A 27,835-nucleotide genomic window follows, 5' to 3' on the forward strand; every position below is an offset into this window, starting at 1 on the left:
AGCAGTATTATCAGTGGAGAACGAACAGGCACCTTTGCTTCTCTGTTCAGACTATTAATCCACATGGTGCTTTGTAATGGAAAACCATTACATTATCCCAAGTCTGGTTTTAAAACTCAGCTCTTACCGTCAATCATGAACAAAATAACAGCTGAAAAGCAAACACAATTGAAGGGTAATAGCTCTAACACCCTGATAATCTAGATTCCTGTCAGGTTAATGAGCGCTTGAGTGTGGGACGGCATTGTTTTCTCCTAGCTGTGACTAGTCCACATTATGACTTCACCTCTTAAACTTCCTAACGAGGATGGTTTTCAATAAAGAGAGAGTTTTTCCAAGCCATTTTCAGCTTAGCCAAATCATAGGTGAGGAATGTTGCTGGTTCCGTGTTATTACAGCCGCAACTGTGTGGAGTTGGCTGGATTAATGTCAGATACATTTCATTCTTTGAAAGCCTAGAGGGCTGTGGGGGATCAGGATTAGACACTTTAAAATATCCGGACATTTTAGGGAAGCAAGTTGATACAATACATTACTCTTTCCAATAGCTGGGAAATTAATATAGTACATGTCAAAAGTGTGTGGCACGGAACATTTGTTGTTGCTGAGTCGTTTAGTGGTTTAGTCGTGTCCGACTCTTCGTGACCCCATGGACCAGAGCACGCCAGGCATTTCTGTCTTCCACTGCCTCCCGCAGTTTGGTCAAACTCATGTTGGTAGCTTCGAGAACACTGTCCAACCATCTCATCCTCTGTCGTCCCCTTCTCCTTGTGCCCTCCATCTTTCCCAACATCAGGGTCTTTTCCAGGAGGCTTCTCTTCTCATAAGGTGGCCAGAGTATTGGAACCTCAGCTTCACGATCTGTCCTTCCAGTGAGCAGTCAGGGCTGATTTCCTTCAGAATGGAGAGGTTTGATCTTCTTGCAGTCCATGGGACTTTCAAGAGTCTCCTCCAGCACCATAATTCAAAAGCATCAATTCTTCGGCGATCAGCCTTCTTTATGGTCCAGCTTTCACTTCCATACATCACTACTGGGAAAACCATAGCTTTTACTATACGGACCTTTGCTGGCAAGGTGATGTCTCTACTTTTTAAGATGCTGTCTAGGTTTGTCATTGCACGGAACATACAGGCCCTTAAACCAGTTTCCCGAATTAGGTACCCACCTTATTTTGTGAGTTGGACAGCATCTCAAGGGCCACAGGTTCCCCAACCCTGTTTAGGACTTTAAAGGCCTGAGCTAGAATTCTAGACTCATGAGCTAGAATTATGACAGCTCCTGTGTGTGGTTATGTTGCTGCTGCCGTTGTTTTATTTAGAGAAATTGTCGCATCATGTTCAGTTATGAATTTCCCAATTGCGAAATTCTGTTCTTAGTTGCAAAGTGAATTTTAAATTTTGGATAGATTATTATTGTTTAATGCTTTTGTGGGTGTGTTATTTACCTTTCTGGGTATAATTTTATAGAAAAGTAAGATAAACATGTTAAAAGTGACCAAGCAAAATATATATGGATAACAAATATACTGGAGAACTGGAAAGCTTGCCCAAGCCCCTGTGAGATTTTAGTAAAGGTATTACCATACCATGGCTTTTAGGATTTTTTTCATATTGACCAACACAACTACTTTCTATTGTTGTATGCAAAATTCAGTTGACATAATGTATTGGAAAGTAAGCTGAATTGAATTGAGTTTCTTCACCATTGCTAGTAGTTACCTCAGACTTCGATGGCTGGTATGCCATATTGATAATGTGTTCCACTTTTAATAATAGGAGGCAGGTATTCACAGTGCCTGCTGGAGGATAATTAACTACAAACCCCAAAATTTGGGATTCCCTCCAAACTCCATACGTCAAAAATCCAACAGTGTCCACATCACAAGCATGGCAAAGTTTGGCAATAATTTTGCAGTGTTTCAGTGAAAACCCTGCATTTTACAGCACCCCGCAAACTGAGTAATTGCTACTCAGACCTCAGGTCATAGCTATGACTTCTGCTGGCATGTGCTATGCAAAAGTTGGAGGAGCCAACAGGGTAAAGCTGTCAGCAGGAGGATGAGACAAACACTGCTTTTCAGGGATGGTGATCCTAGGGATGGTGGAAACCTGTGCTGCATTCTAGGCATTCTAGTTACCAAAGTGCTTAGAAGAACTGATATTAGATCCCAAGGACTAGTCCTATATACTAGTGGTCCCCAATTGGCTAAATACTGTGGACCTCCTGTTTTTCAAAAGCCAAGTCATGGACCCCCTACCTTCGGGAAAAAATCATATCTTTATGGAAGTTTTGTTATGTAAATGGTGCCGCCAGCCCTCTGGTTGGGTTACACAGACCCCCAAGGGTCTGTGGACCACCCATTGGGAACCACTGCTCTAAACCATATTTCCATGAGTGGCTATAATTAGGCAAAATCATAATGCATTTCAACAAAGGGAACTAACATCTTGCTAAAGAAATAACTATACCTAGACGTGTAAATTTATTAGGTACATTTGTTTTTAAACTCTGTATCAGATACCATATTTTTTGCTCCATAAGACGCACCTGACCATAAGACGCACCTAGTTTTTAGAGAGGGAATGCAAGAAAAAAATATTCTTTAAAGGGAGCGCTGAGCAGAGCCTGTATGCATCCCAGGCTCTGCTCAGTGCTCTCTTTCACGAGCCGCGTGGGCTAGGCGCAGCTCTTTAAAGGGAGCACGGCTCTTGGGGGCTTTTCTGGGAGGTGGGGGAAGGGACTGAGGGGCTGTTTTATCTACTCTTTAAAAGTCTGTTATTACTTTTAAATGAATATTTTGTACCATTTTATGTGAACTGCTAATACAAAAAACATTAAGTAATTTTAAAAGAAATTTAAAAGAAAGGCCAGGGATTGTGGCATAAACAAGAATCCTATTTTGCAAGTTTATGCCAAACCCAGAAAAAAACCTATGCTTGGGCACTGGAGTTATCATGTATGCCTCAAATCTTTGCCCATACTGTATGCTTGTGAAACATGGACCACTTATAAACGCCATTTCCAACTCCTCGAAAGATTCCATCAACGGTGTCTCCAAAAAGTTTTACACATCACTTGGGAAGACACGCGAACTAATACCAGTGTACTGGAAGAAGCAAAGATCACCAGTGTTGAAGCAATGCTTCTTCAACATCAACTTCGCTCGACTGGTCATGTTGTGTGGATGCCTGATTATCATCTTCCAAAGCAACTACTCTATTCCAAACTTTAAAATGGAAAGCGTAATGCTGGTGGTCAACGAAAGAGGTTTAAAGACTGTATCAAGGCTAATCTAAATAAATAAATAAATAAATAAATAAATAAATAAATAAATATGAAGGAGACTTCCGGGTTAGCGCCTCTGGCAATGGCGGAATTCCTCTGATCGGGAGGAATTTACTCCGTGGAAACAGGGTCTGGCCGCCACGGCGAAGGCAGAGACCCACTAAAAATCACAGGCGGGAGAAGCCTGTGAACCTGGGATTCGGCTGGCACCTTTTGCGCCTCCCCTACTCGCGGGGAGACCCGGTTTCGGGGATCCGGAGCGACGTGGGGTGAGCGGCGCGGTGCTTCGAATTGATTGCTTCTTTCATGGAGTGAAGCTGCATTGCTGTTGCTGGAGAGCACTGACATTTTCCTGTGGACAATTCGATTTTAAACAACTACCCGTGAGTAGAACGGAAAATTGGATCTATAAATGTCTTAATTTGGTACCGAAATGGGAAGGTTTCAAACAGGAAGTCCGCCTTCCCCTTTTGTAAATAGATTGAAGCAAAGATGCTGCAAGCTAAGGTCTTGGAAAGTCTTCCGCAAAGGATTAAACTTCCATCGATTAAAACTATTAAACCCCCCTTGGAAGCAGGAGAAGAGGGGGGGAATTTTGGATCATGCAAGCCTGCAGGAGAGAGTGATGAAAATTAAATCACCACCGCTCTGAACCCGGAAAGGGGCTGCCAGTAAGATTGACGTTTTGAAGTTCATTGGCTGTGAATAGAACGTATCTTGACAGTTAGCTAAATAAGAGAAATATATTGTTTCCATTGTCCTCTTCTGCATTTAAAAAGGAGGAAAAGTAACTGAAAATTGAAACTATATTTACTGTTTGAACTGTGCTTAAAAGGATTGACACAAATAGAAACTGTTTCCCTCTAGAGGGAGCCTCTGAAACTGTTATAAGAGCTGAGCTGGGGGAACCAGCTGCAAGATAAGAGACTGTGAGAATCAGGGATTGACCTTGGACTATTTGAGAATGTCGACAGAAGAAGCTTTAGTGATTGCATTATGCAAGATAAGTCACTCGTTGGAACAACTCCACAAGAAGACAGATGTTATGACTACTAAAATTGATAACTTGGGACAAAAAGTGACTAACTTGGGACAAAAAGTGACTAATTTGGGACAAAAAGTGAACATCAATACAGAAATTATTCAGGATATGATACAGGAATCTACTTTGACAGGGCAAATTGTCGAGAAGGCGAAGGAGAAAGTTGCTGTTGTTGAACCTAAAGTAATACAAGTGGGAGCCCCAGCCTTACAGAGGCAAATTGAGGACTATAAGTTGAGGCCTTTTATGATTGAATTTAGAAAAAGTCAGATTTTGAGGATCGGAGCCCTGCCTGGGCTGGAGAAGGAAAGTTGGATAGATCCCTTCATGCAGGGATTTACTGACTTTTGGGATTTGGACTTGAGTTGTGAGGAGATTGGAGCTGTGGGGGCCTTTAGATTTGGAGGAATTTTGAAACATGTCCTGAAATACCTTATGGATTTTAGAGTTAACCATGGAGATTTGGTTGACCTGTCGAGAAGGAATAAAAGCATTGCTAGGTTGGAGCTTCCCCGAGATCTGCTCTTCAGTATCAAAGGAAGGAAAATAAGAACAAGATCAGTAGAAGACAAAGTAAAGTGCATGTATAAATATGAAGAAGACCTGCAGAAGGGACTTGGAAAAGAGTTAAGAGCCTCGGACAGAAGATCACCAGGTTGATGTACTATATGGAATTGACAAATGACTGGCAGTATCCGAGACCAGGGAGAAGAGATGGTGGAAGAAGATTGGAAAAAGTTTAAAGTTTATTTTTAGAAATAGAAATATTGTAAAATTACTGAGTGTTAGAAAAATGTTGGAATGAAATCTTATGGCTTTAGTAGAAATGTTATAAGGAGTTAAGCATAAATAAGCATTATAGTATTAATGGAAAATAAGGGTAAAAATAAGTTAAGATATTTATATGACAGAAAATAGAGAAAGATGGAAAGGAATTGCTGAAACAATTAATAGAAGTGCAATACAAAAAGGGAGGTGAGAGGAGGTCGATGAAACAAGGGTATGAAAGATAGAGTACTGAAATGGTATGATGTATGTTTTTAAATTGTTTTTGTTTTGTTTTGTTTAGGTCAATGTGTCAATGTTGTGTTTTGTATTGTTTATATATTGTATTGTATTGTATTGTTTTTCCCTTTCTTGTTTTCCCCCCTCTTTTTCTCTTTTTTCTTCTTTCTTTTTTGTAAGTTTTAAAAGTAATAAATATTATTTTTTTAAAAAATAATGATCTAAAAAAATGAAGTATAAAACCAACAATTGGGAAACACTTGCATGCGAGCGCTTCAATTGCAGAACAGCCTTTACCAAAGGTGTCATGAGCTTTGAAGATACTCAAACTCAGGGTGCAAGGGAGAAATGTGCTAAGAGGAAGGCATGCTTGGCAAATCCACACCATGATCAACTCCCGCCTGGAAACCAATGTCCCCACTGTGGAAGGACGTGTGGGTCCAGAATTGGCCTCCACAGTCACTTACAGACTTATTGTTAAAACCGTGTTTATGGAAGACAATCTTACTCGGCTACGAGTGATCGCCAAAGAAGAAGAAGACAATGGTGCTTGCTTTCTATCTAATCCTGCATGAACTTAGTGGTAAAGTACCTGCTTTGCTTGCAGAAGGCCCCTTTTTAATCACTGGCATCTCCAGGTGGGACTGGAAAGATCACCTGAATGAGGGCTCATCCACATTTCTATCTAATCCTGCATGAACTTAGTGGTAAAGTACCTGCTTTGCTTGCAGAAGGCCCCTTTTTAATCACTGGCATCTCCAGGTGGGACTGGAAAGATCACCTGAATGAGGGCTCATCCACATTTCCACTTGTCCTGCTGCTTTTCCCCAGGAAAACCTGCTGTTTACCACTGATTTGGAGCAAACATCAATTGGACTTTCTATGGACTGACATTTGCTCTTATTAGCAGAAAACAGCTAGTTTTCCCAGGAAAGTGGTAGGGGCGCAAGCAAACAGAAAACAGCTTCAACCTGTGCCCAGAATGCACGGGCCAAGAGGGAAACCTCCTGGACCCGAGCTTTCTAGGTACGGGACAAGTGAAATGTGGATGAGCCCTGAAACACTGGAGAGCCTCTGCCAATCAGATCAGGCCAGACTAAGCCTGATGGACAACCATGGTTTGGATCTGTATAAGGCAGCTTTCTAGCTTCCTCCCTACCATGAAACTTTATTTATGCACAGGAAGATGGGAACACAGTGAGGGCTATGGACAGATACAGGAACATATCGAGGCTCTCTTTTTTTCTTCCATCCTTGCTGTGCATCAGAACACCATCTGTTATCTCCCTGGAAGACCCACTGTGCTAGAACAAGAGGGAGTAGGAAAATGGGGGCAGCCCAAACACTTTTGGCTCCTCAAAAATACCTTAAGAGGCTTTTGCAAGATGCAACAGGGATTTACTGACTTGCACTGATGCAAATCTGTTTATGCTTGTTCAACATTTCTGGTTGCTTTCTGTGAATGAAGCTACTTAAATTGCCTCCCACTACATTTAGCTTCTGCTCAAGACAGGAAGGCAAATATATTACTTTTCAACATGGATGGCAGAAGTCCAAGAGTAGCTAGCAGAGGAAGGAAGCAATCTTATCAGTCCTTCTGGTCCATTGATAAAACCACAGAAGGAAATCATTCAGCTTTCAATGAGGAAAGGGAAGTCTTAAATGAAAATTAGGAATTGCCTGGGGAGCTTTCAAGTCAACAGGAATTACACATGCAAAGCTGAAAGCTTTCAGCTCTATGTGGTGTGAAATCAGAGCAGAATTATCTATCTGCCGTGTTCTGTACAGTACTATAAAGATAGTGAAGATTTTATTTCTTCCTTTTTTACTCAGTCACATGATTTAATCTCCCAAACTGGGTGTCTGCATAAACAAAATAACTTAAGATGATTAACAGTGCAATCCTACACATGCCTGATCAGATGCAAGCCTTGTTGAGTTCAACGAAGCTTACTCTCCCATGTAACTACAGCAGCAATTAACTCTCTAAACACATCCTTTGTATTGTTACAGGCCACCCCAATCTCTGCCAATCGGTAGCAAGAGATTCCAGGGGTCTTGGCACTTAACCAGGGTTTATGTTTCCTTGGGGAAAATGGAACACAATGGATTCTAGCAACTTTATGAAATATGGTTTATTCACACATATTTACACCTGTGTGTTACAGAAAGTTCACAGCATTTACATCTCAAGAAGGTCCTTTGCAGCAATGAAACGCAAAATTAAGCACACCGCCCCCCCCGTCTAGTTCAACCCACTTCCTGTTCCTCCTTCACAGCAGCACTTGCAGAAAACAACTCCTCCCCTCCCATTTCCAGCATCCTGCCCCACGGTCACCCCACGGGCAATCTGTTTCTCAAGCCCACTGCAAAAGGCCCCTTTTTCCTACCCCAAAAACTACTAGGCAGAGTCAGATGTTTTGCCAATAGTTTGCCATTATCAAACAAGCCAGGTCTTTCACAGCCGTTTTTTCTTCAAGACCCACCCACAGTAAGATGTTTCACGAGGAAGCTAGGGAGCATTATTTCTTGCCCTTGCTAAATTCATGAATTTATGAGCTTGCTCAAATTCTAAACCTTCACTGAAAGTAGAGCTTATAAGGGAGTCTATAGGGTTGCCACCTGTCCCTAGAAAAACGTGACTGTCCTTTTCTTTTGGAGAAAAGAGTCCCATGTCTTGTTCGAACTTCAAACGGAAGATCTTTTTTCACATATTCAAGCTCTTCCTCATCTTCCTCCTCCAAACTGTGCAAGCAGAGGGTGGGTCCAGTGGAGGAGGGGAGCCAAGAGTGAGAGCAACAGTTACTGGGGGACACAGGCAGAGGGTGGAGTGGGGGCAGGATGAGGAGTTTGATAGAGAGTAATTTTTCGTGAGCAGAGGATGGGTTACAGGGAATGAGAGAGGTGGTTTGCAGTGCCAGGTACCTGCTACAGTGGAGTCTTGGGTTTTGCATGGGCATCTCCGGGGATGGATGGCAGAGATTTCTGTAGAGATGCCGCCAGTCAGTAGACAGGCAGTCAGTCTGCCAGTCAGTACTGACCTAGATGGACAAACACTCTGATTCAGTATGAGGCAGCTTCCTATGTTCCTGATTTGCCCTTCCCAGACTAAAAAGAGGATTAAAGTGCAGGTATACTACCGTTTTCACACTTCCTCTGAATTTTGCAGCACACTGTAGCCAGTGGCCCAGCACAGTTCAGTATCCTGTTCTCACAGTGGCCAACCAGATGCCTATGGGAAGCTTGCAAGCAGGACTGGGTCCCAGAGCACTCTACCCTCCTGCAATTTCTGGAATCTGGTATTCAGACACCTCTTACTGTGAAAGTGTGTAGCCATCAATGAAGTGCGTACAAAATGCACATTGCAGGATAAAATGTACACAGAAATGTGGTTTTGTTTTGAAAAAAATACATTTTAAAACAATGCAGTGTGCAACATCTGGAGAGCACTGTGCCTGATACATATTAAAAGTGAACTGTTAATTTAAACTAGTAAACTGTGGATCATCCATGCACACGAGGAAGGTATCAGCAGGCTTGGAGCAACCCCATGGCCTGAAGAAGTACCAAAAACAAAACAAAAACAAAACCTTTTGAAAGCAAAATCGAAGTTGGTAGGGAACCCAAAAACAGCCAATTAGGACTGAGCATGCTCAGTGGCCATGGAATGCACTAACTGACTATTGGGGGAGGGAATAGAAAACTGGAGGAGGGGGGGAATGGAATGGATTGTTCTGGGAAAGAGCATGCGTAGCTGGAATCGAGAACAGGAGCCCTGCACACTGCAACATTTTGTTGCAGATCTCGCTAGCTTTTTTTTACTATTGTTATCCTGCAGGTCTGGCAGTGACTGGAGAAATCAGCTTCTTAATTAAGCCTTCTTGTCTTCAGAATACCAGGGTACCATAGGTTCCTCTTAGATTCATTCAGCACCACATCTGAGGACAGCAGGTTAGTTTACGGGGGCACAGAGGCAGACCAAGTGGTGCGCACACAGGTCTGCCACCCCACTATGCCTAATGTTGGGCTGGCCCCAACTTACACATATCGCCATAGTGTCAAGTGTGCTGCCATTTGATTAATTAATCCACATTAAATAAATGACTAGACATAGTAATTCTAAACTCTGTTTGTAATTGTGAGCATGGAAGAAGGAAGGGGGGCTGTTCTTTTGCTGTTCTCTCCCCTTGATTATTACCAAAATGATACCGGATCTATGTATCTCTAAAGATTCGGCTAATAAAATCATTTTCTGGAACTGTTTGCACTCTGAATAACAGTGGGATCTTCCAGCATGCTCAAAACTAGCTAAGATCTCTGACTAATTCAGTCAAAGCACTAAATTGCATCTGGATACATCTGCGCCCAAGTACAGTCACTTCCTGCCTGCTGTCATTCCCATTGTAATAAAGAAGTGAAGTGATTATCACAAGGATTCTGTATAATAGATACCACAGCTTCAAATTGGCCCATCATTTTGATATTGCAATGTGTGCAAAAATAATTTCAAAAAAGCCCCAATTTTGCATGAAAATGCTATGGCTTTGTGACTCCTAACAGACAACTAGGAAGACAGGATTATGGAGGTAATTGTGCACTTTCATGATTATTTGAGAGACAGAGAAAGTTTCTTCTACTAAGGACAAAATGAGTGTAATGCAGGAACTCAAATTCTTAGGAGGCACTGAGAGAAACTATAAATGATAATAGGAGGCCTAAAGACTGAGAGTTCTCCGTACAGGGGGTCACCAGCTTTTTGGAGGAGTGGGAACATTTGAAATTTTGAGAAAGTGCTGGGGCACCCATCACAAAAGGACTGCCGTGGGCCATTTGGGACCATGGGGAGTGTGGCATAATGGCTGTCACATCTAAATGAGGATAAAAGGCACTGCTGTGCTCCCCACAGAGAGAAGCTCTTTGCATTCCTCCCTATTATTATTATTATTATTTATATACCGCCCTATAACCGGAGGTCTCAGGTTGGTTCACAGACAGAAAGAAGGGTGAACTTCCAAATCAGGCATCCAATGACATGTAGGCATGTTTATGGAGAGTGGGGGTTTCAATGCAAAAGAGGTTGAGCCATTGCAAATGGGAACTGAGCAGGAAGATCAAATAGTCTTTTGCATATTGAGGGATTTACTGAGACTTTCTGTGGGTATACCATAGAAGATGCTCGCAGGTACGCTGGTGCTCATGAGCATCACACTGATAGCCACTGTGCTAGTACAAGATACTTCCTGCTTTTCTGTTGTAAGCTACACACAGAATTGCAAATGACTTTCCATACTTTGGGGAGCAGGGTGTTTTTTGTGGGTGACACAGGCACATGGGTGGAGAAGGGAAAAATCCCAGTCAAATTTTTGAAAGGTGGGTTCTTTCATTCACACTCCCACCCACCATTCCTCACTCGGGGTGTGGGTGTGGGTGTGCTGGTCAGTGTTGGGCGGTGTTAGAAGATGAAGAAGTAACAGGGTTTAACGAGCAGTGGGTTTAATGTGGCCGAAGGAAGTCCAGAATCGGAGGCAGAAGTAGAGTTTGGAGAGGAGGACATACAAATGCAAAATTTTAAAACGAACATCAAAAGAACATAACAACATTATTTACTAAAAGTGTTCATGCTGCAGTATTATAAAAATGACTATTCCTACCCCTATTCAAAAATGAACACCCAAAAAGGCATTGCTATCATCATGCCATACGAACCCAGTTAAGAACAAAATGCCTGGGTAAATAGGAGTATCTGCACACAAATACACACACATATCGATTTCTTTGTTTTCTTCCTAGGTCTTTATCATTCTGTTTCTGTATCAACTTGTATTATTTGTTTGTTTGTTTTTGTTTGTTTGTTTGTTTAAATCTGGGCAATAAGTGTTGTCTAAATGCATATGTATTATCACATAAAAATAAATAAATAAGTATTTTGTCACCAAAATATCTATTGAAATGTGTGTTTTATCTCAAAAGTCCAGTATTCTAAATGTATCTTATCATAAAACAAACATCATAAAGGCATTTTGCTGAATCAAACCAATGACCCATCTACTTCACATCCTGTTGTCAACAGTGGCCAACCAAATGCCTGTGGGAAGCCAGCAATCAGAACATGAGCACAAGAGAAATCTCCTCTGCCCTGTGGTTTCCAGCAACTGGCATTCAGAAGAAGCAGTGCTGCATCCAGCTGCGAAGGCAGAGCATAGCCATTATGGCTAGTAGCCATTGATAGCCATGTGCTCCATGAATTTGTCTAACCCTCTTTAAAGCCATCTAAGTTGGTGACCATCTCTTCCTCCTGTGGAGAATAATCTCATGGTTTAACTTTGCACCGTGTGACGAAGTCCTTTCTTTAGTCTGTCTTGCAAGTTCTAGTCTCAGGAGAGTGAGAGAAAAACATTTCTCTGTGCACTTTCTCCATGCCATCTGTAATTTTATAGACTTCTATTGTGCCATCTCTCACTTACCTTTTCTCTTTTCTTTTTTTTTAAATAATATTTATTAAAGTTTTAAATGTTACAAAAAGAAAAAGACATAATTCCAAGTTGAACAAAAACATAACAACACATCACAGTAAAAAAAGAAGAGAATAGAGAAAATAATAATAATAATAATAATAATAATAATAATAATAATAATAAACAGAAAAACAGAAACAATTAAAAAAACACAACGAACCTTCCCATAACTTATCTTTCATTAACTTGTTTCCTTGACCTCCTCGCACCTCCCTTTTTTTGTATTCTAGTTCAGTTAGCTATTTCAGCAAATCCTTTCCATCTTTCCCAATTTTTATCCTATAATTTATCTTAATGTAACTTTACCTTTCCTCCTTTCATCCATTAACAATCTATTTTTACTTAATCCTTTATAATAGGATTATAATAGGATATTATAAAGGATTTTTACTAAATCCTTTATAATATTATAATATAAATATTATAATCCTTTATAATATTTATGTGGCTAGAGCCACATAACTTCATTCCAGCCTCCTTCTAACATTCCTTAATTTTACAATGTTTCTGTAAATAAACTTTAAATTTCTTCCAATCTTCTTCCACCGACTCTTCTCCCTGGTCTCGGATTCTGCCAGTCATTTCTGCCAGTTCCATGAAGTCCATCACCTTCATCTGCCATTCTTCCCGGGTGGGTAGATCTTGTGTCTTCCAGTACTTTGCAGTAAGTATTCTTGCTGCTGTTGTAGCATACATAAAGAAAGTTCTATCCTTCTTTGACACCAATTGGCCGACCATGCCCAGGAGAAAGGCCTCTGGTTTCTTCAGAAAAGTATATTTAAATACCTTTTTCATTTCATTGTAGATCATTTCCCAGAAAGTCTTAATCCTTGGGCATGTCCACCAAAGGTGAAAGAATGTGCCTTCAGTCTCTTTACATTTCCAACATTTATTATCAGGCAGATGGTAAATTTTTGCAAGCTTGACTGGTGTCATGTACCACCTGTAAATCATTTTCATTATATTCTCTCTTAAGGCATTACATGCCGTAAATTTCATATCTGTGGTCCATAACTGTTCCCAGTCAGCCATCATAATATTATGTCCAACATCTTGTGCCCATTTAATCATAGCTGATTTTAGCGTTTCATCCTGAGTGTTCCATTTCAATAGCAAGTTATACATTCTTGACAAGTTCTTACTTTTGGGATCTAACAGCTCTATTTCCAATTTTGATTTTTCCACCTGGAAGCCAATTTTTTTGTCCAGATTATATGCCTCCATTATTTGATAATAATGGAGCCAATCCCGCACTCTGTTTTTTAGTTTTTCAAAACTCTGTAGTTTTAATCTATCTCCCTCTTGTTCCAGAATTTCCCAATATTTCGGCCATTTGGCCTCCATATTGAGCTTTTTCTGAGCCTTCGCTTCCATTGGTGACAACCACCTTGGGGTTTTATTTTCGAGCAAGTCCTTATATCTTATCCAGACGTTAAACAGTGCTTTTCTGACAATATGATTTTTAAACGCTTTATGTGCTTTGACCTTATCATACCACAAATATGCATGCCACCCAAATACGTTGTTAAAACCTTCTAGATCCAGCACGTCAGTGTTTTCAAGAAGCAACCATTCTCTCAACCAGCAAAAGCGGCTGATTCATAATAAAGTTTAAGGTCTGGCAGGGCAAATCCACCTCTTTCTTTAGCATCAGTTAGTATCTTAAATTTTATTCGTGGTTTCTTGCTCACTTACCTTTTCTCTTCCCAAAGGTATCTGGTTAGCCATGTAACATACAGGATCTGGTAGTGCTGACGTAAGTGTTGTTATTGTTTATCTCACCAGTTTATGTTAGTGATACTAGAGCTGTATAAGGTGTATGAAAGTAAGTAAAGTGTTATTTGTTACTCAGTAATCTCAAATTGTGGGTGCTCTTTAATACACAGCACCCACAACAGAACATTGCAGGCCACTGTGAGAACAGGATGCAGGACTAGATGAGTTTTTGGCCTGATCTTATGTAGGCCTGCAGACAGAGTCTCTGAGGCTAATCATAGGCAAAAGTAAGTTTCACATGTGTGAAGGCAACCTGCCATCAGGATCAGACACTAAGGGCTTATCCACACTAACCTTTTGCCTCACTCTTTGCAGGCAGAAGTCTCTGCTTGAATACTTTGTGTCCAAGTGGGTTGGTTGGTTGGTTTGTCCTGAGCTTTCCCTGTGAAAACCCGCTCTTTAAAGCTGAATCAGAACATACGTCAATTCAGGTTTTCTGAAGATTGATGTTTGCCTCAATTGAGTTTTAAAGAGCGGGTTTACTTCATGTCCAAGTGGGTTGGTTGGTTGGTTTGTCCTGAGCTTTCCCCGTGAAAACCCGCTCTTTAAAGCTGAATCAGAACATACGTCAATTCAGGTTTTCTGAAGATTGATGTTTGCTTCAATTGAGTTTTAAAGAGCAGGTTTTAGCCAGGAAAGCTCTGGAGCAAAAAGAAACAAGAAAAAAGGAGGGGGCAGTCAGACGCAGGAGTTTAAATCACACACTGTGCCAGAAACGAGTGGAAGAAATGTACATGTGAATAAGCCCTAACTCACAATTCCACATCTGATTTTTAGAACATTTACCCTTCTTCCAACAGCTAACCCATATAGTATAATCTAGAACTCTAGTTATTCCTACTGCTCTGCTTCACTATTTACTCATTTCAAGGCGTCCTGTTTTGTTATCATTGACTCACTGTGTGGTTGTCAAACCTGATTTATCAGAGTCCTGTTCCCTGTGACCTTTAAAGTACAGAATGTTACAGCAGTGAAGTCTCTCCCCCCCCCCAACACTGCCAGTAACAGATAAATGAATCAGTTGACACAGTCAGCCATGCCCTTTTACACCCTGCTAAATTTGTGAGGTGACAGGATATCTCTGTACAGTTCTATTAGTCTGTAGGTCAGTCATACACAAGCTCAGTGTATCACACCTAGAAAGATTTCTCTCTTCTCCTGCCACATCTCAGAGCAGTAGGTTCCAAAAATGTGCACTGAACTTCTTCACACTAAAGAAAACTACTACAACAAATCAGGTCTCTATATTCATAGCTAAACATTGTGTGTGTTGCAATGCTAAACACGTTGGCTTCGATGTAGTACACCTACTGTGTTAACACAGGTGCTTTGTTTATGTATTTCATATATTGCAGGACAGGACATTTGCCTTCATGACCCTGCTTACACACTCAATATTGCATAGCTACTGGGCCTGCTCAGTCTTCACTGTGCTCTTTTTTTGCAGAGGGGCAATAGCTTCCTAAAAAATGTTGTACATCTGCAATCCTCAGGGTGCTACTGAGTTTGGTTGTATGTCCCAGTATGCTATACTGAAGGTTCAGCTCCTTTTGTTGCATTGTTACACCCCACCCCACGCCCAATCTTCGAGAGGCAAGAGGCTCCAGTGGTTCCAAACACTTTCTCAGGGCTTGGTTTCCTTAGAATGAAGGTCAGCAAAGACTGTGGTGTCTTTAGGACATTTGATTTACACATATATGCAACCTGAACATAGGAGGGAGGCACTCGCAGCATTAGCACTCCCTTAGATCTTGCTTCCCCTTTTGGTTTCCAGGGAAGTCCCAAAGTCCAACACAGAGCAAACATATCTCTCTCCCTCCATCTGTCAGCATCTAGCCTTTCCTGCTCGCACACACAAAACTATTGTTCTCCTGTGCAGCAGCTAGATGAGTGCAGGGAACAGAGGCTCACATATCTCTTCAGGACAACTTCTTTGGTTATGGTAAATTGTGGTACAATGGTACCTCGGGTTAAGAACTTAATTCATTCTGGAGGTCTGTTCTTAACCTGAAACTGTTCTTAACCTAGGATTACCAGACGTCCCCAGATTTGGAAATCTGTCCCTGGACAAATTCCATCCCTGGAATGTCCACAGATTTGCAAATCTGTTCCTGGGAAAAGTGGCAGCGGCAGCCTTGGCAGCCCGGAGCCAGCCTGGTAGCGCAGTTGGGTCTGGCTGGCTTCAGGAGCTGCTTGCTGCTCGCTGCCGTGGCGCCCGCTATTTTTGCTCGCCGGAAGTCCCCATATTATATGTCTTGTGCACAACACATCATATGGAGACTTCCAGTGAGGAAAAATGGTGGGCGCCACGGCAGCAAGCAGCTCCTGAAGCCAGCCAGAACCATCTGCGCTATCAGGCTGGCTCTGGGCTGCTGACTGCCGCTGCCGCCGCCATTGCCAAAGGGAAACCAGGGACATCCGGCGGTACAGATCTCCTCTTCCCTTCCTCCTTTCTTTTGACTGATTGGGGGAGGCTCAGGAGTTGCGGCCAGCCAGCCATTGCCCAGTTTTTTTAAAAAAAACTCTGAACATTTATGTTTCACAGGATGCAAAAGAAGGGCTTGGCACCTTGCCTGGCAGAGAAAACGTGTGCATTGCACCCCTTCTGGGCAATGGCCGCCCACCCGAGACTCCTGAGCCTCCCCTGATCTGTCAAAACAGGGGAAAGGGGGCAGGAGATTGGGGAAGGCTCGGGAGTCACGGGTGGGTGGTGCGCCGTTGCCCAGATTTTTAAAAACTCTGTGCATTTACCATATATACTCGAGTATAAGCCAACCTGAATATAAGCCAAGGCACCTAATTTTACCACAAAAAACTGGGAAAACTTATGGACTTGAGTATAAGCTGGTTCACCACCCCACAAACCTGGTGGTGGCAGCAGCGGCGGAGGAAGAACAAGCAGCTCAAAAGGGCTGCTTTCGTGCTGCTCGTTCATCTGCCGCCGCCACCAGCAGCAAAGGCAGAGGAGGAGGAAGCAGCAGCCCAAAAGGACCCTCACTCGAGTATAAGCCGAGGGGGGCTTCTACTATACACGAGTATATAGGTATGTTTCACAGGGTACAAAAGAAGGGCTTTGCACCTTTAAACAATATATTATATTATATTATATTATATTATATTATATTATATTATATTATATTATATTATATTATATTATATTATATTATATTATATTATATTATATTATATTAATTACCTTACATGCTCATGTTTCTGTTAATGCAGAAAATAACATCAGCTAAAATTGAAAACAGTACAAAGTAGACACCTATATCAGAGATCTGTTCATACATTTGGGAAAGCTTGTTGGAACAAAAATGTTTCAGTTGTTTCTGGAAAGTGCAGACAGCAAGTGCCTGCTGTATCTTGACAGGGAGGCTGTTCCACAGAACAGGGGCAGCCACATTGAAAGCCCTGCTCTGAGTTACTGTTGTGGAGCTGGCTTCTGAGATCTTTTGAACTTGAAGGAGAAGCTCTGCTGCAGGCCACAGTATGCTGCTGGGTATATAAGGGATAAGGCAGCCTCTCAAGAAACATTTAGCAGGAATTCTTTGTATGATCTTATAAATGAAACAGCATGTCTAAAAAGCACTGTGGACATAGTAAGCACTGGTAGGGCCATTGAATCAGTGGCAAGCTCAAGGAGCATGGGAAGAGGAGAAAGCCAGCCAACAACATACTTTTCGGGTAAATCCAGGATGCTTGGAAGACAGGGGTAGACCCTATGAACACACTCGCTGTGTCTTCTCTGAACTTCTTGGTAGCATCATTGTAGGCTAGGGAATTCACACTGGGGCAAGTGAGGCAGAGTATCCAGGATCAAGCAAGGTCTTGCATGATCCAAAGGAGCCTCGTATGATTATTCACAGCCCTTAACGGGAAAGCTGGGGACTATTCCAAGGAAATGGATTCCAACTTAAGGTCAGGGAGATCCGGGAAGAGCTCTCTCCAGGGAATAATAATAATAATGTTATAAGAATTATAAGGTCTAAGATATAAAAGAAATGTACCAAGCAAACACACACACACACACACACACACACACACACACACACACACATATATAAACCACATGTCTGAAACAGTACAGGGGAAAAGCCCTGAAACCATGTTGTCTCTCCCAAATTGACCTCAAATGTTTCCTTTTGTGCACAAACATGAGCCTCGGGTATTCCAATAGTCCTCATGCACCATAGACTAGAGATGGAACATCCATTATAAATGGATTCCTACATGGATTTTGGCCATTCTAACCTGATGCACTGGATTGATTCTTGCATTGAGCTTGTGCAGGAGCCTCCAGTGAATTATCAGGTTGTTGTTGTTTTTTATAAAAATTAATTATATGGAAAATTCTACACAAAATTATAGGCAAAGAATACTCTCTCTGTGTATATAATATTTTATACGTATTAATATGTGTAATATGCTGCCCAGTTGCTGCTGACCCATGGCAGGGCCTTCTCAGTAGCAGCCCCCTCCCATTTGTGGAACACCCTCCCTGTTGAGTTACATCTGTCTCTTTTAGGGGGAATTTAAAAAAAAACCCTGGTGAACAAGGCCTTTGATAGCTGAAAGGTTCTGTTCTTGACAACTCTGAAATTACTGGCTGTAAGAGTATGAGTTTGTAAACTTTTTTGTATATTTGGTCTTGGTGCTTTTCTTTGGAAAACCCATATTTTACTGTTGAATTGGAGCAAACAGCAATTGGGTTTTTCCATTTGCTCCAATTCAGTGGTAAAACACAGGTTTTCCTGGGGAAAGGGCTGAGGCAAAAATATAAAAACCGACATGGATATGGTGTATTAAAGGCTGGAAAGTCCAGTGCAAAAGGGATATCTGGATGAGCCCTAAATCAATAGGTTATAATTTTTATGGAGTTATATGCACTGTTGTGTTTCAGTTTGCACTGTTACCTCTGGTTAAGAACTTAATTCATTCCCAAGGTCCATTCTTAACCTGAAACCGTTCTTAACCTGAGGTACCACTTTAGCTAATGGGGCCTCCCGCTGCCGCTGTGCTGCCACCAACACACGATTTCTGTTCTCATCCTGAGGTAAAGTTCTTAACCCGAGGTACTACTTCTGGGTTAGCGGAGTCTGTAACCTGAAGCGTTTATAACCCAAAGTGTTTGTAACCCAAGGTACCATTGTATATGCTTGTTATTTTTTAAAAACGGAGTATATAAACATATGATACGTCTATAATATATTTACAATAAAGTGTACAATATGCAAGAATTACAGTGGTACCTTGGTTCTCAAATGCCTTGGTACTCAACTTGGAACCCAAACACTGCAGACCTGGAAGTAAGTGTTCCAGTTTGCGAACCTTTTTCGGAAGCTGAACGTGCTCCGTTTTGAGTGTTACATTTCCAATTTGAGTGCCGCACTTCCGTTTTGAGTGTTACGCTGAGGTCTGTATGTTTTTGCTATTTATTTTGCATTTTTGCAGCTCTTTTTTGTTTTGTTTTTGTGACTGTGTGGAACACAGTTCAGCTACTGATTGATTGATTCAGAATAAAAAAATTCCTTCCAGTAGCACCTTAGAGACCAACTAAGTTTCTTATTGGTATAAGCTTTCATGTGCATGCATACTTCTTCAGATACCAGATGACTGATTGATTGATTGATTGATTGATTGTGTGACTGCAGTACATTATTTATTGCTTTCATTTTATGGATCAATGGTCTCGTTAGATAGTAAAATTCATGTTAAATTGCCATTTTAGGGGTTGTTTTTAAAAGTCTGGAATGGATTAATCTATTTTGCATTACTTTCTATAGGAAAGCGCACCTTCGTTTTGGCACACTTTGGTTTTGGAACGGAATTCTGGAACGGATTAAGTTTGAGAACCAAGGTACCACGGTATTCATGTTTTTTGGCCACAGCTAATAGAGAGAAGCCTTGATAGTTTCTGCAATCAGTTCTGTCACCTTATTTAAAGAGATTGATAATTTTGGCATCCATAAAGTCTGCTGCGATCTCTTTTCTTTCCCAGATTTTTTCAATGAGCTTGTGAAGTTGTTGTGTAAGTTCAATTCCACCCACTTTGAAGATTTCAGCAGGTATCCCATCAGGTCCACTGGATTTGTTGTTTTTCATTTGGTGAATAGTTGTACACAACTCTCCCAGATTTGGAGATACTGCAAGCTCATCTCTAACTTGTTTTTGCAGAATTTGTGAGAGGACCTCAGCAGCTATGGGGGAGTTGTGGTTAAGGAGATGTTGGTAGTGTTCTTTCCAGCACAGTGCAATAGCTTCTTTAATTTTTAGAAGTGTGGTACCATCTGCTAAGCGTAGGGAGCATATGCCATGATTTATTGGCCCATAGATGGTCTTTGTGGCTTTAAAGAAACTCTGTGCACCATGAGTGTCAGCTAAGTGCTGGATCTCTTCAGGCTTTTTTTAATCCACCAGGTATTTTTTAGTTCTCTGGTTCTTCTTTGAACCTCAGCCTTAGCGTTGGCATAGGTTTTTTTCTTAGTGGCACAGTTTCTATCTCTTTGCCAGATCTGAAAGGCCTTCCTTTTCTTGTCAATCATGCATTCAATCTCACTGTCATTCTCATCAAACCAGTCCTGGTGTTTCTTGGTTTGTTATCCAATAGTTTGTTCACAGGCTGCAATAATGGATGTTTTTAGCTTGGTCCAGTGTTCCTCGATGTTATCAGGGAACTCCAAAAGCAGATGGTCCTTAAGAGTCATTTGGAAGCAATCCGCTTAATGGGATCTTGAAGGGCTTGAGTGTTCATTTTGCACCTTGGTTTCCTTCCTTGAAGCCTGCGTTAAGGTATAATCTTGATAGCCATTGCAGAGCGTATTAGTTGGTGATCTGTCCAGCAGTCATAGGCACTCGTCATAGCTCTGGTAAGGAGCACGTTACGTCAATCTTTAGCACGGACAATAACATAGTCTAAGAGGTGACATTGGTTTGACCAAGGATGCCTCCATGAAGTTTTAAATTTATTTTTCTGTTGAAAGAGTGTGTTGGTAATAACAAGGTTGTGTGATGCACATATCGTCAAAAGTAAGATTCCATTCTGGTTGCTGTTGCCAACTCCTTCTTTCCCAATAGTCCCAGGCCACAGACTGAAATCTTGCCCAACTCTTGCATTAAAATCACCCAGGAGGATAATTTTATCTTCCTTAGGTGTCTCTGATAGGACGGTATCCAGCTGAGAGTAAAATTTTTCTTTAAGGTCTTCATCGGCATCCAGTGTTGGTGCATAAGCGCTTATACAGTGGTACCTCGGGTTACATATGCTTCAGGTTACAGACTCTGCTAACCCAGAAATAGTACCTCGGGTTAAGAACTTTGCTTCAGGATGAGAACAGAAATCGTGCTCTGGCGGCGCAGCAGCAGCAGGAGGCCCCATTAGCTAAAGTGGTGCTTCAGGTTAAGAACAGTTTCAGGTTAAGACCGGACCTCCGGAACGAATTAAGTACTTAACCCGAGGTACCACTGTAATAGTAGCCTGTTTGTTTTTGGTGAGCTTTATTTGAAGGGTTGAGAGTCGCTCATTAATGCCGGTAGGGACTTCTGACAGGAGCTTCACAAGGTTGTTTTTGATAGCGATGTTCTTGTTCAGATAGACCTTTCCAGAACAATGTGTAGCATCTTTTTTCTTCCTTCGGTTGTCCCTCGCCTGCTCTTCGAGTCTCTTGAAGCGCTGCAATATCGATGTTAAAACATTGCAGCTCTCTGGCTATTCTGCGTTCAGGACGCTCGCTGTCTGTGTTATCTGACAAAGTCTGTATATTCCATGTTCCAAAGTTCAGTTGGAACCCCACTGCATGCAGTAATCCAGTCAGGGAAAAAGGGAAGCAGACTATGTTTAGGGCACCTTTTCTAGCCCCTTCCCCTTTTCGGGGTGAGCAAAGTGGATCCTAAAAAGGGCTGCTCAGTCATGGATACAGCTGCCGAGCTGCTCAACTACCTTGTTCCTTGAGTCAGAATGACTGAATCTTTATCCCCTGCCCATGTGCCGGTTCATGACTAGGGGCTTCCAGATTTCATGATCCTGCCCCCGTTACCATTTGCCGATCATCATGGGACTTTTGGGGTTTTTGGAAGATGCCTGTGCATCAATTTGTTTTATGTGTGTAGATCAGTGCATGCTGATCAATGCACAGTCTTCACAGTAAGACTCTGTTCCAATGGCATGAGTAGTCGCAACGAACCGGTAGATCCTATCTGCTGCAGCCTTCATCCGCCTTTACAGCCGTTGTAACATACCGCTTGTTATCATCCGCCTGTTCTGCCATTGAGGACTTCTTGGGTCATTCTTTGTCTAGCTCCTTCCCTTTGACCTTACCGCCTTGGGTAACCCTGCTGGGAGTACGAGATTCCCGACGGCTTCTCTCACAAGGGTCATAGAAAATTACAGCATGGCCCAAGCTCTTACAGCATGGCCCAGAGCATTGCAGACAGTCCTTCCTTCACCCTCGCCAAGATGGATCTCTCTTTCTTCCCCTTCTTCCCAGAAGCCCCTTGCCCTCCCCCAGAGCAGTTACCCTGGCAACCTTCCAAATCTTCAGTCTCTGGTCACACCTGGGGCAAGGAGTTGTTGACTACCCTCAATGGCTCTCAGCTCTGCTCTTCCGTCAGCTCTGCCAGACTGTGGGGAAGGGAGGGCGGATATTCCGTTAAGGCAGCCCAGGAATCCCCTTGAAGTTAATACTCTGCCTTCATATCACAAAGAACCCCAAAATCCTAGCATTTATTAATTTATAGGGTTTACCCCAAGTCTCTAACAATATTTCTTGATCTGAGAACTGTTTCACAAAATTTAGAGAAGGGTGAAATCTGAAGAATACCGTAATTACAAACTGATATGCAGACCAATATGCAGGCCAAAATGTCATCCTTCTCCATTGGTGCCGATTCTCCATTGGCTCCTACTTGGTTCTGATTCCTAATTTGATCCCTTAATACTGACCACCACCACCACTCTTAGCAGAACTTTTGGCTCCTGGTTCCTGGCGCAGCTCTGATGTTTAGGCTACATCTGCACCATACATATAAGGTACTATTATCCCACTTTTAGAGTCCTGGCTTTCCCCAAAAGGATTTTCCCTGGGAAGAGGGATTAACTGCTAAATCATTTTGAAAATTACAGCTCTGTGAGAGGAATTAGTTGTCTTTTCTCAGGACCCTTAACAATTCCCAGCATTTTGTGGGGGAAGCCATAGCTGTTTAAAGTGGCGCAGTAGTGCTTTAAATGCATAGTGTGGATGTGGCCACAGTATGCGGCAGTAGTTCCAGCTGTTGTGGTGCTAGTCCTCCTCTTTAATTAGGGCATATGACAATTAGTTTTGAATCAAGAAATAGGTTAATTGCTTTAGGTTCAATTGAACAAGAAAAAAAACCCCTTGTGTAATGAAGTCTTAAACCGAACAGCAGATCTTGCAAGGAATCGTTTATATACATGCATGTATGTATTATAAAAAAATAACATAATCAGAATCAAGGACTTCTAACCTTAGATGCAAAAGGCATATAATATCAGTGCCATCTCCAGGGGTTAGGGAGGACTTATTTATTTAGGCCATTATTTAGAGCATTTGTATGCCACTCTTCAGCCAAAAGCATCCCAGAGTGGCTTGCATGCAATTCATTAAAACAAGGCAGTCCCTGCCCACAGGCTTACAATATAAAAATACACAACACACAAGGGGAAAGGAACGGGGAGGGTAGAGGAAAAAATCCAACTCAGACACCAGTTTTAAAGCAGATGTTCTTATAATGACCTGCTGTCAATTCTGGGGCAGGAGGTACCTGATGGAGCTGACCGGTCACAACAGAACTGATTAAGTGAGCCCTCCTTTCCATCTCTCCCACTGAGGCAGTCTGATGTTCTGGCAGTTAAGGGAGAAGTTTGAGCCACCATGTCTGATGAGGGCATCCTCTGTCATTATTTCCACATCCTTTTAGCTCAGTCCTCACAACCACCCAGGGGGAGAAGTAAAGGCTGCTGTTTAATCTACTGACTCTTGCATATTATGAAGCAGGGGTCGTGGTGGGTGGGGAGTGTGAACAGGTAGAGGCAGCAATGAGGGGCTGCAGCATTATCAGGACCAGGAGACTCTGGGCACAGGCTGAGGAGCCTTCTGCGGGCGTATGAGCCTTGGTGAATGCTCAGCAATGCTGCCACCAGCCCTGCCACCGGTTCCAAACTCTTTCAATTACATGCCTCTCTCTTACTGAGAGTCTGAGCTAGGAGATCTAGGAAATTTCCCAGTGAAAGATCACACATGCATACACACCCCAGGCATAATTTATTCTCTACATACTGATATTGCCCAGGCATGCAACTCCCTGTGGGGCAAACATCAGCTTCAGGAGGGGGCGGTTTCTATTGCAAAAATGGTGCAAAGGGAGAGGGCACTGTTTCCCATCTGCTCACATCCCAAAAAGGAGGCAAACCACAAATTGTGAGTTTAGAAGAAAACAAGAAGTGCAAATGTGCTAGATCTGCCTCTGATTGAACCTTCTTCCCCAATCCCAATCCAAAACCACCCCCAGTTTATTTTAACACTTTCAAAAGGAATCTCACAAGAGACCCTGTTTTCAGCTAGAGGGCCACAGCCCCTTGTGCGATTCCCTCGGGGTGGGTGGCGAGCAGATGCCAGTGGGGGGCAGAACTAGAAGCAAAAGAAGGCAGACTAATTAACAGGGGAAATTACCTTTATTAACTAGGTTACTGTCTGCAGCCATTCATGCAACCCTCTCTATTCTCCAAGGCATTATCAGACTCCAAGGTCACATTCCAGCCAGGCAAAAACTATCAAGGAGAGTGTGAAGCAGGTTCAGTGAGGGGTGTGGCTTTGAGTGAGGAGGTGTGGTCTGAAGAGGGCCTTGAGGATAGAAAGGGCTGCAGGGCTAAATTTAGCCCACAGACCTGAGGTTCCCCACCACTCACCTACTGTTTCACATTTTGTATGGCCATCTGAATTTCTCAGTTGGTTAGAGCAGTGTTTCCCAACCTTTTTTGGGCAAAGGCACACTTGTTTCATGAAAAAAATCTCGAGGCACACCACCATTAGAAAATGTTTAAAAAATTAACTCTGTGCCTATATTGACTATATATAAAGTAACTCTCTTTAATAGGAATCAAATAAACACAAAGAAAGTATTTTATAATTACTTTATTATGAAATAGTAAGTGCCGTATTTTTCGTCCCATAGGACGCTCCGTCCCATAGGACGCACCTACTTTTTTGAGGGGGGAAATAAAGGAAATTTTTTTTCCCTTTATTTCCCCCCCAAAAAACCAGGTCGGGGAACAGTGGGATGGCGGTGCTGCGCCTCCCCGCTGTCCCCCGAGCTTGTGGGGCTGGCCCATGTCTGCCTGGCGCGAGGGGCGCTCTGCTTCAGGGCGCCCCGCGCGTCCGGCGGCAGGCTACAGTCCGCAGCATGGGGAACCCTCTGTTTCAGGGCGCCCCATGCGCCCCCCGGGTGCGCAAGGCTTGCCAACACGAGCGTGGAGCACGGGGCGTCCTCTGAAGGGCGCCCCGTGCTCCGCGCTGCCAGCTGCCGCCCGCAAGCCTTGCGCTCCCGGGGGGAGATCCCCCGGGTGCGCAAGGCTGGCCAACACCAGCGCGGAGCACGGGGCGTCCTCTGGAGAGCGCCCCGTGCTCCGCGCTGCAGGCTGCTGCCCGCAAGCCTTGCGCTCCCGGGGGGAGATCCCCCGGTGCGCAAGACTTGCCAACACCAGCGCAGAGCATGGGGTGGCCTCCGAAGGGTGCCCCGTGCTCCGCGCTGCCAGCTGACGCCCGCAAGCCTTGCGCTCCCGGGGGGAGATCCCCCGGGTGCGCAAGGCTTGCGGACACCTGCGTGGAGCACGGGGCGTCCTCCGAAGGGCGCCCCGTGCTCCACGCTGCCAGCTGACGCCCGCAAGCCTTGCGCTCCCGGGGAGAGATCCCCCGGGTGCGCAAGGCTGGCCGACACCAGCGCGGAGCACGGGGCGTCCTCCGAAGGGCGCCCCGTGCTCCGCGCTGCCAGCTGACGCCCGCAAGCCTTGCACTCCCGGGGAGAGATCCCCCGGGTGCGCAAGGCTTGCGGACACCTGCGTGGAGCACGGGGCATCCTCTGGAGGGCGCCCCGTGCTCCGCGCTGCAGGCTGCTGCCCGCAAGCCTTGCGCTCCCGGGGGGAGATCCCCCGGGTGCGCAAGGCTTGCGGACACCAGCGCGGAGCACGGGGCGTCCTCTGGAGGGCGCCCCGTGCTCCGCGCTGCAGGCTGCTGCCCGCAAGCCTTGCGCTCCCGGGGGGAGATCCCCCGGGTGCGCAAGGCTTGCGGACACCAGCGCGGAGCACGGGGCGATGGGATGTGGCAGGGAGCTCGCTCCCCGCCCCGCGTGTGCTCGCTGCCGCCGCCCCGCCTCTCGCCGCCCGACCTGCCCGCCTCCCTCCCACGGCACACCAGCCGACGTCCCGCGGCACACTAGTGTGCCGCGGAACACCGGTTGGGAAACACTGGGTTAGAGCATGGTGTTGATACTGCCAAGGCTGCAGGGTCGATCCCTGTATGGGACAGCTGTGTATTCCTGCACTGCAGGGCTTTGGACTTGATGATTCTCAGGGTCCCTTCTGACTCTACCATTCTATCATTCTATGATCTCTACATCTTACTGTGTAATGGGCCTTTGGAAAAAGAGAGAACTGGGATACTTAATGGCCTCGTAATCTATCCCACATCACAGGGAAGCTGTGTTACTTTCATGAGTAGTTCTGCCTTGTTGTTTGTTGGGGAAGAAAGTGGAATGTGGATATGCACACCCTCAGCGTAAGCACCGTCTGTTGGATTTGCATGTAAAAGCACTTATGACAAGTCTTTCCCAATTTACTACTTCCTTGTGGTGATTCCTGGAACAGCTCTGTCAAAACAAAGGCAGCTATGTTACGGAATATTTGTGGCTTAAACGTTTGAAATGTCCTTGCAGAAGGGAGGCTTTCTTGGCTGCCTCTTTATTTCTGCTGTTATGTCTGGTGTCCTCCGTTTCACCGGACTAGGCAAGGATCTATCAATTCATAAAAGCTACAACCAGGGGTTGTAGTGGCAAATTCAGAAGTGTACGGTCCCTTCAAAGCCACACCCCCTTTGAAGATTGTACAACTTTCTTATACAACAGTCTTATCATTATACAGTAACTATACTTAGGGGTGTATTGCAATGATCAGTGCAGAATGCCATCTTTCAACTTGACCTATTTTCTGTGCAAACACACAGACAAATGATTTGGAGGGCTCCAATATTTTCTTTTGGTGTGGTGTAGTGGTTAAGAGCAGTGGACTCGTAATCTGGGGAACCGGGTTCGCATCTCCGCTCCTCCACATACAGCTGCTGGGTGACCTTGGGCCAGCCACACTTCTTTGAAGTCTCTCAGCCCCACTCACCTCACAGAGTGTTTGTTGTGGGGGAGGAAGGGAAAGGAGAATGTTAGCCACTTTGAGACTCCTTCGGGGAGTGATAAAGCGGGATATCAAATCCAAACTCTTCTTCTTCTTTGGTGTGTGTGTTTTCCTTGAAATTCCATTGCACGGAACTTGCACACCTTTCCCTTGAAACTGAAGCACCTTTTGTTTGTGGTGTTCCAAAATGATTAGATTTGGATCATGAGCAACAACTCATCCTCAGTGTTCTTCCTGCACATGTTCTGCAGAATGACCCTAGGAACTGATTCTCAGTGCTGACTCACCTCCTTTCATTCTGAAAGGCTCTGAACAGCACAAAGAGAGAGAAGACTTCTTCTTAGTGGCTAAAACACTCTCCTTTCATGTTAATTGGGCAGCTCCAGGATCCCGGACCCTGCTACAGAAATAGAAGGGGTTCTTCTACACTCTGACATCCTCACTGCACTTGTGGTTGCAACTGAGTTCATACAAGAGTGAGAGGAAAGTATGGACCATGGGTAGGCAAACTAAGGCCTGGGGGCCGGATCTGGCCCAGTCGCCTTCTAAATCCGACCCGCAGACAGGAATCAGCGTGTTTTTACATGAGAAGAATGTGTCCTTTTATTTAAAATGCATCTCTGGGTTATTTGTGGGGCATAGGAATTTGTTCAACCCCCCCCCAAAAAAAATAGTCTGGCCCCCCCACAAGGTCTGAGGGGCAGTGGACCGGCCCCCTGCTAAAACAGTTTGCTGACCCCTGGTGTGGATGTTCAACTTACATTGACTCTCACCAGCGTTGCTCTACCATACAGCCC

General features: G+C 43.8%; 1 long non-coding RNA gene across 2 annotated transcripts in view; it reads right to left on the reverse strand.

Moving 5' to 3' along the window:
* The window catches only part of LOC309333623, a 50,534-nt gene extending 42,039 nt beyond the window's left edge, over nt 1-8,495 (reverse strand). For both annotated transcript variants that reach the window (XR_014152607.1, XR_014152608.1), the window contains exon 1: nt 8,259-8,495. This is a non-coding gene — a long non-coding RNA (uncharacterized lncRNA). The remainder of the gene's footprint in view (nt 1-8,258) is intronic.
* Between the last annotated feature and the right edge of the window lie 19,340 nt (nt 8,496-27,835).

Source organism: Podarcis erhardii (assembly GCF_964252035.2).
Source record: "Podarcis erhardii genome assembly, chromosome: Z".
Taxonomy (NCBI): Eukaryota; Metazoa; Chordata; class Lepidosauria; order Squamata; family Lacertidae; genus Podarcis; species Podarcis erhardii.